This window comes from Nannospalax galili, unplaced genomic scaffold (genome assembly GCF_000622305.1).
Source record: "Nannospalax galili isolate Female #2095 unplaced genomic scaffold, S.galili_v1.0 scaffold127, whole genome shotgun sequence".
Taxonomy (NCBI): domain Eukaryota; kingdom Metazoa; phylum Chordata; class Mammalia; order Rodentia; family Spalacidae; genus Nannospalax; species Nannospalax galili.
In genome coordinates this window covers 8,400,658-8,413,570 of record NW_008360326.1, presented here as the reverse complement: position 1 = coordinate 8,413,570, position 12,913 = coordinate 8,400,658, and the positions used below count along the sequence as shown (strand labels likewise).

The 12,913-nt window shown below is 43.5% G+C and overlaps 1 pseudogene; it reads left to right on the top strand.

Moving 5' to 3' along the window:
• Positions 1–1,003: 1,003 nt before the first annotated feature.
• LOC103727819 lies at positions 1,004–8,353 on the top strand (annotated as a pseudogene).
• The last annotated feature ends 4,560 nt before the right edge of the window (positions 8,354–12,913 follow it).

Sequence of the window (12,913 nt, the reverse complement as noted above, 5' to 3'; positions counted from 1 at the left end):
AAAACTAAATACTGCAGGTGTTTGAAATGAACGAGCAGAGTATAAGTGCCTGGACTTTGTTATAAAATATCTGATTTGGGGCTGGAGAGATGCCTCAGTGGTTATGAGCACTGGATGCTCTTGCAGAAGACCCAGGTACAAATCCCAGCGCCCACATGGCAGCTAGCAACTGTCTGTAACTCCAGTTCCAGGGGATCCGACAGCCTCTTCTGTCCTCTGTGGGCATTGCATGACACAGGTGCACTTACCTACATGTAGGCAATACACACATACACATAAAATTAAAAAATAAAATATCTGATTGGCAAATTTCCTCTTTACCTTTTGATAGTTGCTGCTGGATCTTTTGGGCTCTTAGCTTACAGAAATCTCTGTAGACATGAAGTACGGTATATTACTCAAAGAGCAATAATGACTGTTTATAAACAGCTGAAAATGCTCTGATATGTAGAATATTTTACTACTTCATTCTGATCTTAAAAACTTTTGCATTCTTAAAAATATGTATTTCAAATGAACTTCTAAATATCAGGAGTTTGCTTTTAGCTTTTTATCCTCTTCCATATTGTTTGGAAATTTTGCTGTTCCTCATTGTGATTGTAATGTTTCTAAAGTTCTAGTCTTATTTTGTTTTAGTCATTCATAGATTTTAATTGAGTGCCGACAACATGGCAATTCCTGCTTATGTATTAGGGACACAGAGGTAAAAAACAGTGCCACCTTGATGGATCTCATGATGTGAATAGATACCTAGGTAAATAGATAAATATGTTATGTATATATGTATGTGGCTTTAGGTAATGTTAGAAAGGGAATGCAATAATTTAAAAGTAATGAATGGAGTTGAGAAAATAATAACTTCAAGCTGCAGGAAGAGCAAGTGCCAACGCCCTAAGGCAGAGCTGATGGAGAGCTAGAGTCTCAGAAGATGCTGAGGAAATACAGGACATTTGCATATCACGACCATGAAAAGAAGTGTTGGAAATCACTGGTTACTCGAAACATGACAATGATTGGATTCATATCTGCACAGATCACATGGCTGCTGCATGGAGGATTTGCAGCTGTGGGACAACAGGGATTTTCTGTGCTCCTTGAGAGCACAGCTCCTGGTGATTGCTGGGTCTGGGATGGTGGCACACAGTCAGATTCCAGAGACAGGAAGGTTATGGGGAAAGCATGAAGAGGACCTGGGGGGCAATCTTGAGGTGTTGACTCGTGAAACCTTCTGAGTTTGAGTACGGTTAACAGCTGGAGAGGACTGGAGAAGACACAGATTTTTATAGTGCTGGTGGGCAGCCTGATGTTTCCGTTATAGACAAGTCGTGTTTGAGGCGTTGCACTGGCAGAGTCTGAAGTTTGGAGACGTTCAGAACAGAGTCCTGAATTTGAGACTTCACAATTTATAGTTTATGTTTAATTCCATAACCCTAGGGGTTGTTGGGTCAGGATTAAAAGTGTCCAAGGATAGAATTCCAGAACACTAAACATGCAGAGGTTGGAGGAAGAAGAACTGGAGATGGGAAAGGCAACAGATAGCTGGAAACAGGAGGACCATCAGAAGAGAATTCAAGCCTGAGTGTCTGACTTTGCCAAGAGGAGGAATGAGAAGGGAATTGGGCGAAGCAAGAAGTCTTTACAATTATGACTGACATTCTTCTCACCGTTTTAGAGACCTCTTGACCCAACCATACCCAATGGAGCATCTTCTCCCATGTGCGATCAGTCAGTGTCTTGCCTCTGGCCCACTTATGTACTTCTGTTTTCTGCCTTAAAGCATCAGGATGAGTCATCCCCAAGAATTTGCTCAGCTCTCACACAAGTACAGACTGTAAGTACGGGGCGCTGACTTCATGCATGGCCACCCTTGACCAAGGGTGATTGACCCCAAAGGCCTGAACACTGGTCACCTGTCATGGTAGTCAAACCAGTATTATTTCCTTGCTTTCCCTTCTTTTATTCTCTGTCTCATCGCTACTGTCCTTTATTCCTCATCATATTCTAAAAGAAACATCTTCAAACCAGCTTATTTTGTTCATGCCTGAAGTTCATACTTGGCTTTATTTTTACAGAATTGTTTTGCATTTAATTAATTAACTTAGCATGTGTGTGCATGCATGCGGGGGGATGTGAGTGCCATAGCACGCCTATGAGGATGAGAAGACAACTTTAAGGAGTCAGATTTATCTTTTCACTATGTGGATCCTGGAGATTGAGCTCTGGCCGTCAAACTTGGCCACACAAGCCTCATCCACTGAGTCGTTTTTCCAGCTTCACACTTAGCTTTCTTAACCTGTGTTCTAGTTACCCTCATCCCTCTAGCCCGGCCTGGGTTACTTACGTGTTATAGCATAGTCCACTGGTTGATGTATATAGCAACTGTGCTTGGAAGACAGACCTTCTCTTCTGGAGAAGCCGCAGTGCCTGCCTTTGATATAGAAAACTGAGGAACTTGCATGGAAATGGTTCTTCAGAATATCATACAATCTAGCAGATTGGCAGGGCAGCTAGGATTTGGTGATTGGGGATGAACTGGAATCTAGGCTGACTAGATAGGAAGGACTTCGTTAATGTGGGGACACTTGATTTTGAGTTGGAGTTCAACTCAAAAACTCCAGAGCTATTTCTCAAATGCTGTAGGAAAGGATTCTAAAAGCTTAATCAAAGTGATGGCTTCTCATAAACTCCGTGGGAGGTTTTACTGAGGATGGGTCTATAGGCTCAGTGAAGAGGGAATGCTGGCATAGATTTATCATGTGAGACTGAGAACCTAGGAAGGCTTAGGGACAATTTGCTTCATGAAGGATAAGAAGTAAATCAGTGGAGGAGGGAGCACTGCCATCTCTGACAAGATCCCAGAGTGGCTCTCTGTAAACAGAGATGACAGCGTGAGGTTGCGATTCTGCCTGGACTTCTCAGAAGCAGTGGGAAGGATATACCTCTGGCCAGTGAAAGTCAGGGGTAAGAACTGTATCATCAGAGACACAGTGGCCTTCAAAGCAGTAAAAATCAGGACTGGAGGACAGCCATGATACATGGACCTCCAGAGCTTTGTGGAGATAGCTTCTGATCACAGGTTCAGAGGGCGGAGATGGAAGGAAAGCTTCCAGGGCTGTTTTCATATTCTAATGAAGCTTGTGAGTTAATAAGACTCAAAAGGAGAGCAAGCAGCTGCTGCTTTGGAAAACTGTAGTTCCCTCATCAAAGCCAATAGACAGACTGCAAACTCATTGATTGAAGAGAGATTCAGGCCTTGTGAAGAAATTTCCACTAGGTATGAGACACTTTCCATGATTCTTCCACAAAAGGTCTGTGTCCATCTCCTAGGTAACAGGGTAATGGAGAAAAGTGAACCCAGCCTTTCCAAAGACCAGCAGATTGTAGGGGTTTTGAGCTCTCACAAATTCTGTGGAACTTAAACACCATCACTGTCTTCCAGTAGAGTGGGGGATTTGGGGGGATCAGGAAACAGGTAGACAGTCTGTGAAACATTGTGAGGTCCAATGCTTTTAGACTTTTGAGAGTATCTTTGTGGATGTTGAAGTCTAAGACTGATATCACAGAATAGTGGCAAAGAGAAATAGGTTGAAATCAGAGAATAAAATGTTATGATCACAATGAGGCAGCAGGAACAAGGGCACTGGTCTGAAAGTCAGAGTTTCCACAGGACTCGTGATTTTTAGGAAATAGAAAGAGCAAGGAGCACAAGCCTCATTCCAAGTCACTTTAGAAAAAACTGTTTACCCAACTGTAACAAATATGTGGCCCCATGAGGCAGGTGTGGTGAATTATTTTCATTTTATTGTATGCTTTGTTTTATAAGCCATTTATCTCTTCCATCTCATTATTTCCCAAGGTAATTTGGTTAAAAATAGTAACCAATAGCTCCAGGAAATAGACCGTATATGCTCATTGGGTCTTTTCCTTGGTGTCTAGTTCTAAAGCGAAGACAGGTTAGCTGCCCTTTCTCATACCACCTGTGCTGTTGCTGCTGCAAGCTTAACGAGATAAGGTTGTTAAAAGAACTTTAAAGTCACTGGAAGAAAAGTCCCCAGGAACACAAGTTGTCATTTCTGGGTACCACGTAGCTAGCTACATGGGTGTTACTTTCCTGCAGCCTTTGGTCTCATGATGTGTCGTTGGACCCATATGGATGTCACACCCAGACAGGAAGAGTCTTGGCTGGGGGTCAGTTCAGTACATGTGTTCCGTACTTGTTTTTATCTTCCCAGCAGCCGTGTCTTGATTTCAGCTCTCAAGAGAGTCTCAAGCACAGGCCCTTAAGACATTACCTTGAAGTGTTTTACAGACACAACAGGATTGGTCAGACCAAACTCAAACCACTCCGTGAAGTGATTGTGTATTTCCATTCTGTTTATGCCAGTGTAATTTATAAATGCTTTGCTCATGTTTATTCTAGACATACATTCAAATATCTAAGAAATGAATCTATATTACTTGTTATCTAAATATATCATGTGACACAAAACATACCTCAAATCCAAGGTGGAACGCTGATACTAACTTTCCACCAAAATGCTGATGAGCCTTTTAGGCTAGAGGTTTTTTAAAAATTTTTATTTATTTATTTTATGTGTATGCATGTATTGCCTGCATGTATGTAAGTGTACCCATGTTGTGCAATGCCCACAGAGGTCAGAAGAGGCTGTCGGATCCCCTGGGACTGGAGTTACGGACAGTTGTTAGCTGCCATGTGGGTGCTGGGATTCGAACCCCCGTCTTCTGCAAGAACAATGAGTGTTCTTAACCGCTGAGCATCTCTCCAGCTCCTAGGCTAGGGGTCTTAAAAGGTGCATGCATGTCTGTCCTGAGTCCATTCAGATAATTTCTTCCATTTGCCTTTTACTCCACTTGGGTGTTTTTCTGCCTGGTTTGCACCCCAGGCTGCTTATGCAGAGTAGTTAGCCTAAATACAGTGTGCAGATTCTGTTAGCTTTGGTAGGCCATTGTGACACTAGAATACCAAAAAATGTAGACCTCCTTCAGGGCACAAATAAATATACCAGGTGAGCTCTCTCATTATAGTGCTGCTATAAAACCCTCCAGGGAGGATGGCAGGTCAGCTGGGCTGAGTGGATGCTGCCTGAGAAAGTACCTTCCTCAAAGAGAAAGTGAAAACTTCTCCACATGCCAAGTCCTAGGCTCGGGCTGTTGAAATGGTGCTCTCTTGTATGGTCACTTCTACTCTTACATAAATAAATAAGCTCCTTGACCTCCAACCTAAACTGTGGTTAGATTTTGAGTTGTTCCCTCCCTTGGATTTTGCTGTGAACTTTGTAACATGTGAATTACAGTTTTTAGGCATTTTCACCTATTCTTTAGATCAAAACCAGAGGATACAATAGCAGTGTGTTTTATTATGATAAAGTGAATTCTATGCTTCTTTGTATTCTCTGAACTGGGTGGCTGACAGCTCATTCTGGAGACACCTGGATCCTCTGAGGCTGAGTTGGCCTACTAGAGCTTGTCTCATTTCTCTCTTGCTGTGTTACATTGGCCAAGCCCCATTAACATTTATTTTCTCTTCTGTATCAGTTACAGTGAGAGGGGCTAAGCAGTTGCCCCAAGTTCATACAGAGAACTTTCCTTCCCTATAATTTAACATCTTCCTGTTAGTGCCAAGAACTTGGGGAGATATTTGTGGCTGCTTGGCTCTTAATGAAAAGTATTCACTATCACCTCCTTGTTTGGTTCAGTGTTAGACGGAGGTAAGGAGGGGCCCAGGCTGATGCGATGGCTTTCTGATCCACTCAGGTGACAAAGTGGCTGATGACTACAGTTCCTGCCCATCTTCTTGCTTTCTGCCATTTTGACTCACTCAGACAAGGTTCTTTGGTTGAGTTTTTGGCTGAGTTGCTTTAGTAGGCTATGTAAGAGGTATGTGGGCGGGCGGGGGGGGGTAAGGGAGAGACTTTAACAAAGATAAACATCAACAGACTGGGAGAGAAACAATGAACAATCATGAAAAGGAGAACCAAGAAAGGAAGATTTCTTTCTCAAATCTTAAGTAAAGCCATACTGAGGACGTTATAGTTCTATTTTCCTAGAAAAGGTTGCCTGCTTTTCCTCCCCACTGACATCTAAATAAGGAAGCTTTGCCCTCTCTCCTCTGCCTTCCTCCTTCCTACTTTCTTCAGATTTAACACAATCAGTTTATCCTGGCCCAGGCTACTCACTCAGACTCTTTGTGGCTTATGTCTTTAGGCACCCCCAAAGACTCCCATCTCCTAGTCTAGCATAATCCAAGTGGAGTGCTTAGGTTTTCTAGAATGCGCTAATATAGAACCTCCAAGAAGTTTGGTCTCTTTGTAGCTATCAATTGGGAGTTTTCAGCCTTTTAAATATGTCTGGTTTTATTTGTTCCCAAAGTCCTGGGAATGGGTTGTTTGTAGATTGTTCAGTAGTCAGAATATTAGATGGGAGGTATTGAAATGCCAACCACAAAGGTAAAAACATCAACAACAAAAGCAGAGCTGCCAGCAGAGCAAACAGCACCAGGTGGAAGCAGGGATTTCTGTGTAAGAGATTTCCTTCAGTAGCTATGAGTGGGACATGAAAGTTTTCCTTTGCAAGCTTCCTTCCCATCTCTACTTACCAGGGTAGCTGAGGGCTAAAGAGATGACGTGCCGAGTCTCTTCTGGCCAGGAAGAATCCAGAACAATGGCTTGGGAGGTCACTGTGGACAACACTGCTCCCCAATGGGACTTTAATTTATTTTGACCAAAATGTTTGAAGACATGGTAGAACTTGTGCCTAGCACCAGTGTCTTGAAGGATGAGATGAGAAGAGTCAGCAGAATTTGGACCTGGGAAACTAGGGCATGGGTGGGGTAGAGGTGGCTGCCAGGTATCCATCTTGGGCAATGAGGAGGGAGGTGATGATATGAGTGAACAAAGGGATTCCAGGAGGAGCAGGTTGGAGCAAGACAAGGCTGGGAGGGTGAAGGATGACTGCTTTCCTCTGATAGGTGTTGAGTAGCATGTCACTGAAGTATTCAAGCCAAGATTCCAGGAAGGGTGGATGGATAGGTCAAGGGTTCACTAGAGGGATTCGGAATCAGAAACCTGGATTTGGGAGTCATGGGTGTAGGTAGAGGTGGTTACTGACACTGCACTGAACTCTGAGTTCCCAATCTGGATAAGGAAAATAAAATACCCATTGTGCTAGACTCATGAATTGTTGAAATTGTCAAGTGAGATGACCTACATGAACATGTTTTTTTGTGTGTGCTAGGATGTAATGGTAAGTTCTCTGTTACTGATTGATCACTGTATTTTGGATGCATGGCATGGAAAGTGCAGTTCTTTTCTTGGGGAACTTGCTACTGACAACTAGGAATCTGGAAAAGCATCTACACCCTCAAAATAATGAGCAAAGGGAACAGCAAGGACTTCTGGAACTTTGGTGGGAAAAAGGGGTCTAACGATGGGATAAAATTCCTGGTGGAGAAGTTGTGAAGCACTTAGGTCGTTCTTCCTCACTGTCTAGAGTGGTCCAACTAGGGGAAGAGGCCTCTTTTTGAACGTGAGCGATGTCTGTTTCTCAGTTCGTCATCTATTATGTGAGTGATACACTGGGTACTTCCATTATTTGAAAGATGACCTCTTGTCAAAAACTCTGAAATACCTGTTGATATTTTTCTCAAGATGACTGGCCATATCAATCATCAAAACATAGAAGCCATAGCCAAGATGACCACATAAGATATAGGGCTTGACTCTTTCCGGACCTGGCTGAGCAAGAGGCCCCGTCATAGAAGTTGACATTTGTCACAATAAGGACCGAAAGGTTTGGCTCAAGGAGCCCAAGAGCCAGGATAGCTAATCTTCTGGCAAGATGAACCAACTCCATCTTCAACCAGGTTCTGCTGAAAAGGTGGTTTATGAGCCGCACTAACCAGCGGTCTCTGTCCCTGTCACGGATGATCCGAAAGATGAAGCTTCCTGGCCGAGAGAACAAGACAGCTGTGATTGTGGGGACCACCACAGGCGATGTGCCGGTTCTGGACTTTCTGAATCTGAAGTTGTGTGCCCTGAGTGTGAGCAGCCGGGCCGGAAGCCGCATCCTCAAGGCTGGGGGTAAGATTCTTACCTTCAACCAGCTGGCCCTGGAGTCTCCCAAGGATCGGGCACTGTGCTCCTGTCAGGTCCTCGGAAGGGCCGAGAGGTTTAGCGGCACTTTGGCAAGGCCCCCGGGAACTCTGCAAAGCCTCACCAAACCCTAAGTCCGCTCCAAGGGCCGGAAGTTCGAGCATGCAAGAGGCCAAAGAGCCAGCCGAGGCTACAAAAATTAACCTTGGATCTTACTCTGTTATTAAAAAGATTTGGACGCTGAAAAAAAAAATAGATGAAGGGCTTGGTACAGATGAAAACCATGAGCTTCTTAGTCATAATTATTAAGTATCTCAAGGCAATGCCAACAGAACACTAACCTAAGAGCAGCAACATTCTAAGCTAAGGGCTGGTACAATTTCATTTCTGGTCTACCACAGAGGCAGCACCTGGGTTACCACCTGAAGCAAGAGAGAAAGCTGGCATCTTTACACAATCAGTGGGAGCTCCTAAGTCACAGTATCAACATTTGTTTGATGCTGGGCCAGCCCAGGGGTGGGTACAGACACTATGAACATTGGGAAAGCTCTCTTCCCTGAGAAACACATTTGATTGCTTAATAAAATACACCATTATTTTTTTAAGGTTCAGTTTTTAAAATCATTTTATTTATTGAGACAGGATCTCACCATGCAGCTTAGGATGACCTTGAACTTGAGATTCTTCTGTCTCACCCTCCTGGCACTGGATTTACAGGCATGAACCATCATGCTTAGTAAGATTCAGTTTAAATACCATCTTCTCAAATGGTTAATTTAGACTTTTTCTTTCTTCTGACTGCCTTCTTACCTTGACTGTATTCTTTCCTAGGGAAAATGAACACAGTTTCATGGCTGACTATATGTGGGTTAGAATTACCTCTTCCTGTTAAGGAGAGGGTGGTTCTTTCTCTTAGCAGGACTTTCCCCAGAACTATATTATGATGGGGGTCACAGGAATGGGGAGGAGACACTGGTCCTCAAAGGCTAACCAGATAGGCCCTATAACAGCTGTAGCCGCCTGATTCGTTCTTCTGGCTGTGAACACTTTGTTTCCCACACATGGAGAAACAAGTGCCTGGCACAGCACTCTGGTACCAAGGCTAGAGGCTCCTTAATCCCTGATATTCACATACCCATCTTCCTGGGTTTCCTATAATTTCTGGCTACCTTTTCTCTTTTTATTGCCCCTTCATGAAGGTATTTTTGAGCCAGTAGCAAGGCCATGACACACAAGTGTTAGGGCAGGCCCGAGGAAGAGGATTGTGGTCAAGACCACATGTCCCTTCTCCACTTCCTCTCCCTGTTTAGCATCTGAAAGGTGGACCTCTACCCTGTACTACCTACTTCACGTTTCCCTTTCTTTGTCTTCCCTTACCTGTTGCATTTTCTCTCTGTGTACACCTCTGTTTTGTTTCTTAATGTAGCATCCTTCAGTGGTTTTGCCATTCAACCATCCATCTACCTTGGGAGAATGTAGAAACCACTCGTATTGGTTACTTTTCTGTTGCTGTGATGAAACACCATGGCCAAAGCAAATTCTGGAAGAGTTTATTTTGGCTTACAGTTCAGGAAGGAGAGTCATAATGGTAGTGGAGGTGTGGTAAGCTGAGCGCTCACATCTTTAAGCACATGCAGGTGGCATCAGAGAGAAGGCAACCTAGAATTGGGCAAGGCTGTGCACTCACAAAGCCCACCCTAGTGATTTGTGTCCTCTATGAAGGCCACACCTCTTAAAGATTCTACAACCACAAACAATACCATCAAAGGACCAAGTTCAAAATATGTGAGCCAATGGGGAACATTTCTTATTCAAACCATCATATTTTATTTTCTGACCCTCATAGGCCCAAGGCCATATCATAATGCAAAATGTATTTAGTTCAACTTTAAAAGTTCCCATAGTCTTTAACAGTCTCAACACTGTTCAAACATCCAAAATTCAGTATCTTTTGAGACTTAATTGTGGCCCCCTGTATAAAAAAAATTACTTCCAACATACAATAGTACAGAATACACATTCCCATTCCAAGAGGGAGGAATAGGGACATAATGAGGAAATATAGGACCAAAGCAAGACCAGAAACTATCATGTCAAACAGCAAATCCTGTAGCTCTGTGTCTGATGTCTGGGACTTGTGTTACAAAGAGCTTAGATGACTCTGCCCCTCCAGCTTTGCTGCCTGTACTATACATGTCTCTTAGGATGTTTCCACTCCTGGTATGCAGCTCTCCTTTACAGACATCTCCTGGTTCCGGCATCTCCAACATCTTGGGGGCTCCACTATAAACTTTACCTTCACAGCTTCATGAAATGACCTTGAGGACTCCTTGGCCTGGTAGGGCCTTCTTTATGTGGGGGATCCCCTGCTGTACACTGTCTGGCCTTAGTGACTCTCTGAAACTACCGAGACAGAATTGCTGACCCCTCTTGCATCTTTTATGCCTCTACAACCAGCACCATGTGAATGACAGTGGCTGGTTAGGCTGCCAGCTTGGAATGGACCTTGGCCCCCTTTGGCTACATTAGCATCAGTTTTGGTATATTGAAACAACTACTTTTGTAGGGGAGCAGAAAACCCCAAGGCTCTCTTTCCCAAGTTGGAAGCTTGGATGGGGCCTTTCCCGAAGAGCGTTCTTTCCATTGTTCAAGTGAAGATCAGCAGGCCTCTTCTTAAGGAGACACATTGGCTACCACCATAAGCTTCCTAGTGTTCTCGTTCTCCCCAAGCTGTATTTTATAGTTTTTCCAGCCCCACTTACTCTTTTTCATTATATGCCTTCATGAAGCTAATCATAACAACCAAGCCACAGATTCAATGTTAGGCTGTCTTGAAATTTCCTCTGTCAAAGAATTAGTGTATTACTTATTAATTTAACCTCAGGCAAGGTGTTAGGCCTCAGACCGCAGATAGCCAGATTCTTACCAAAATACTGGAATGGACTGTAGCCCAGTTCCTGTTTAATTTCTCACCTCTCTCTCTGAAATATCTTAAACTGGGCCTCTACAGTCCTGGCTACTACTAGAATGGCCTATTAAGTGCTGCCTACAGCATTCAATTGCTTTCCTAGTCCAAAGTCCCAAAGTCTTCCACATTTCTCAAAAAAACATGGTCAGGCTTTTCACAACACCTTGCTTCTCATACCAACTTCTGAATTAGTGCTTTTCTATTGCTGTGATAAAACACCATGTCCAAGGCAACTCACACAAAGAAGAATTTATTTTGGCTATGGTTCCAGAGGGAGAGTCCATAATGGTGGGGGAGCCATGGTGGCAGGAAGTGGCCACCAGAGCAGAAAGCTGAGAGTTCACATCTTCAAGCACATGTAGGTGGAAGCAGAGAGAGGGTAAAATGGAAGTAGAGCAAGGCTGTGAACTCTCAAAGCCCACCCTAGTCACTTGCTTCCTCAAGCAAGGCCACACCCCTAAAGATTCTATGTCTTATCTCAAACAGGACCACCAGCTGACTAAATGCTCAGAATACATGAACCAATGGAGGGCATTTCTCATTCAAACCACCACACCACTCAAGCACCGGATGCTAAGAAAGCCATTCCTAGGAGACTTTGTGGCACCTTGAGCATCTGGGTCTCCTGAGGAGTTGCTCCTTTTTGAAATCAGATGTTCATTGTGTAACTAACTCTGTTTCTCCACTTTGAATGGATCATTGAGAACTAAGCTCATGTAAGATTTCAGAAAACTGGCAGAATTCTTAAAGGTTGAGGATCTGCAGAACTACCACAATACATAGGATTTAATCTGACATTACTGGAAAACTAACTTTTCTGTTGCCTTAATTTCCTTTCCTCATTCCTCTTGACACTCTAGTTTTATACTGTGGTGTTTGCATCACCTGCTTTAAATCTGTATGTGTATACATGTGTGATCATGTTATATGTTTTTAGGTCAGCATATGTGTGTGTACATGTGTGGTCATGCTATGTGTTTCTAGGTGTGTGTGTGTGTGTGTGTGTGTGTGTGTGTGTGTGTGAAGGTCAAAGGACAACCTTGGGTGTAGTCCCTCCATCTTGATCATTGCGACATTGTCTCTCATTGGCCTATAGTTCACTAATTAGGCTAAGTTGGCCGATCAGGGAGCCCCAGGGGGATGACTGTCTCTGCCTCCCCAGTGTCAACTCCCACCATAGTTGACTTTTAATATGTACTCTGGAAATTGAACTTGGGTACTCATGCCTCTGGGTCAAACACTTTACAGATTGAGCTATTTCTCTAGTCTTAATCTCTTTATAAAATGGTATAACAACACATACACACATATAATGAAGCTATTATATAAATACATAAACAAAAATATATGAAAAATAAGTAAAAGGTAAAAAAAAATTCTGACCTGCTCTCTGAGCCCTCTGCTTTGTTTTCAAATTCCCTTCCCATTGCACCTGTTCTGCAAATTCTCCACAAAGGCAGGAGAAGCACCAGGGACCAAATATACTGCCTCATATGCACATAGTTCTTTGCCAAAGAGTAACTGAGAAACATGTGACCAAATCATCAGCCGCACCTGTTATTGTTCAGCCGGCGTGGGTGGCTTGCTTGTTTTGCTGGAGAAGGTTCGTGTGCAAAAGGGGAGCATAAACTGCTGGAAGGGAGAGAATATGTCTTTAATCAAAAGTAGGCACTTGGCTCTACTTTTCCCCAGTGCAGTATAAGGATGGGCTCCGGTAACAGGATAGATAGTGCTCACTTTAATAAATATAGTCCCTGGTCATTAACTAAGAGTGAGGGGGTGGGGTATGCCAGGTGCATCTTTAGAGTCACTTTGATGGGTAAGAGGCAGAGGC